Source organism: Penaeus vannamei, chromosome 20 (assembly GCF_042767895.1).
Source record: "Penaeus vannamei isolate JL-2024 chromosome 20, ASM4276789v1, whole genome shotgun sequence".
NCBI classification, from domain to species: domain Eukaryota; kingdom Metazoa; phylum Arthropoda; class Malacostraca; order Decapoda; family Penaeidae; genus Penaeus; species Penaeus vannamei.
Window position 1 is genome coordinate 16613650 of NC_091568.1, and position 2500 is coordinate 16616149.

At 47.9% G+C, this 2500-nt stretch overlaps 1 protein-coding gene across 1 annotated transcript in view; it reads left to right on the forward strand.

Moving 5' to 3' along the window:
• Positions 1-2500, forward strand: part of mmd (disintegrin and metalloproteinase domain-containing protein mind-meld) — a gene marked incomplete in the record, with an annotated part of 226465 nt that overhangs the window by 30885 nt on the left and 193080 nt on the right.

A 2500-nucleotide genomic window follows, 5' to 3' on the forward strand; every position in this document is an offset into this window, starting at 1 on the left:
GAGGAAATATGACGGCCTCTCTTTCTCGTGACGTATTGTGACTCCATCGAACACTTTTGTGACTGTAATGGTTTCGGATAACTCGGGGATGGAAGCTCTCCATTGTAGGGAAGGGAATTTACGCCGCGTCGCCCGCCAAATGCTATTTCTGGACCTCGGCGGGGCCTTCTTCAGGGGCTGCGAGCCAACAACCCTGGGCGTCCTCTGCGCCTCCAAGGGAAAGCGACCCACCGCGGTTTTCTTTCCCTTGATGTGGGGTGCGGCTTGCTCCTTCAACTCCAAGTGTCATCTACTACTCTTTCCCTCTATCCATGATATGGGATCTTCCCTTGGCTTCCTACCCTTATATGTGGCCTTCCTCATTCCTTCAACAAAAATGGGATTTGTCGCATTCCTTCAAACAAACAAACAAAAAAAAAAGACTACCTCATTTTCTAAACCAAAAACTGTTACCTGCCTCATTTCTCCAGCCGTCCTTCCAACCCTGGTATGTGATGTGGCTCACCTCTCAAACGCCAGGAGGTAATCAACCTTACTATTTGAGCCCCAGTATATAATCGAGGTCATTCGAGCAACCTCATTTCCCTCACCCCTCCCCCCCCCCTTTTTTTTTCCTTTACCCTCAGTCCTCCCTCCTTCCCTCACCCTTAAGATCGTTTCCCTTCTGCCCCTCTTTTTTGTCTTGTATTTATCCATTTCCCTGAGCCAGTTACCCCCATTATCCCTCTTTTACCCCCTTAATATCCTCCCCCAACTTGCTACCCCTTCCCCCCTCCCAGAGTCCCCCTCCCCTGTCCTCAGTCCTTTCCTTCCGCTCAGAGCCCCCTCCTCCCGCCCTTAACCTCCTCCACTCCCTCCTGGAGCCCCCTCCTCGCTCCCCAGAGCTTCCTCCTTCACCCTCCTCACCTTCCAAGTCCCTCCACAACCTTCTCTTCCCCCACGCTCCGCTCCCCTCCCCCCCCCTCCCCTCCCCTCCCCTCCATCCTTCCAGATCCTCTACACTCTTACTGCCCCCATTTCTTCGCCTAGAGCTCCCTTCCTCCCCCTTTCCCAGAGCCTGTACCCCCCCCCCCCGCCGTTTTAATCGTGTACAAGAGGTCATGCTCCGAGGTATGCTGTATGCTGATTTCCATTTATTGAGTGTGAGGGGGGTGAGTTTTTGGTGTGGTTGTGGGGTAAATAAGGAGGTGGGGAGGCATGGGGTTCGGGGGGCTAAGATATGAGACGTGAGAAGGAGGTAGGTAAGGAGGGGGGAGGGGGCAAAGGGGAGGTAATGGGTTATGATATCATTGGAGGGAGAGCGTTGTCCTGATTTATCGGTTTGTTTGGTTTAGTTCCCTGTGTTTTACTGTTCTTGTTTTGTAACTGTTTATTGTGACGTAAAATGGCCTTGTATAGAGACATATGGGGACATATGATCTCAAAAACCACAAACACACACTCATACACTTACACACACACACACACACACACACACACACACACACACACACACACACACACACACACACACACACACACACACACACACACACACACACACAAGCACAAAAGCACAAACACACACAAACGTGCTACATACACTCTCTTCGCATCGGCACATAACTCACTACGTTTAGATTTGAGTTCGTTTTGTTTTCAAAGACACAGCGATGCCTTTTGTCGTCTTGTGTTCTCGGCCTACAAGAACGATAGTCCGAAAGGGAGTTAGTCTTTCAAAGCTTTCTTAAATCTCTTTAGTTGCGCCGTTTTGGGGTTATATAGGGCAGGAGGGAGGGAGGAAGAGGGGGGAATATTTTATTAGGAAAGACTGTTATCTCTGGGTCTCTTTCGGACATTACTGGAGAACATTATTTTTCCTCCCAATCTTAAATGATGATTCTTTTCTGTAGTAAAACTTTTTCCACGATAAAACTCTGTATTTTAGTGACCTTAAACCTTGTCCTTGTCGAGTAAAAGTTTTGTTTGTTGCAAGTGAAAAGACAGACCATATCAGCATAACAGATTCTTTGGTTCGTCTTCAGTATTTTGCAGATTTCTCACATACATACATATATTACACACACGTGCATACACACGCGGTACAAACACACACACACTCATATGTGTGTGTTATCGTGATTTTTAACACTCTCAGGCTTATCCTCTACCTCTTTCTCTTCATATCCCCATTTCTTTTTCTTCTATCTCTTCTTTAACTTTCCCTCTTCTTCGTCTTCTGGTCTTTCTCTTCTCCCTCTTTCCCCTCTTCCTCTTCTCCCCCTCTCGTATAGAGGATATCCACTTTAACCAAGAAACACAAAGGAGAGTGAAGCTGTATCCTGTCTGCGGGGACGGTGGCTTGTCCTACGCCCGAGTCCTGCGTGAGTCCTCCTCTCTTGAAGCTGTTTGGCCGATTGGAATTTTTGAATAAAGTCCTGGGGCGGTATTCACGAAAGGTCATAGACTCAAATTTGTCTTTGACTCCAAGACTTTGTATGTGACTTTTCGCGAAAATGTC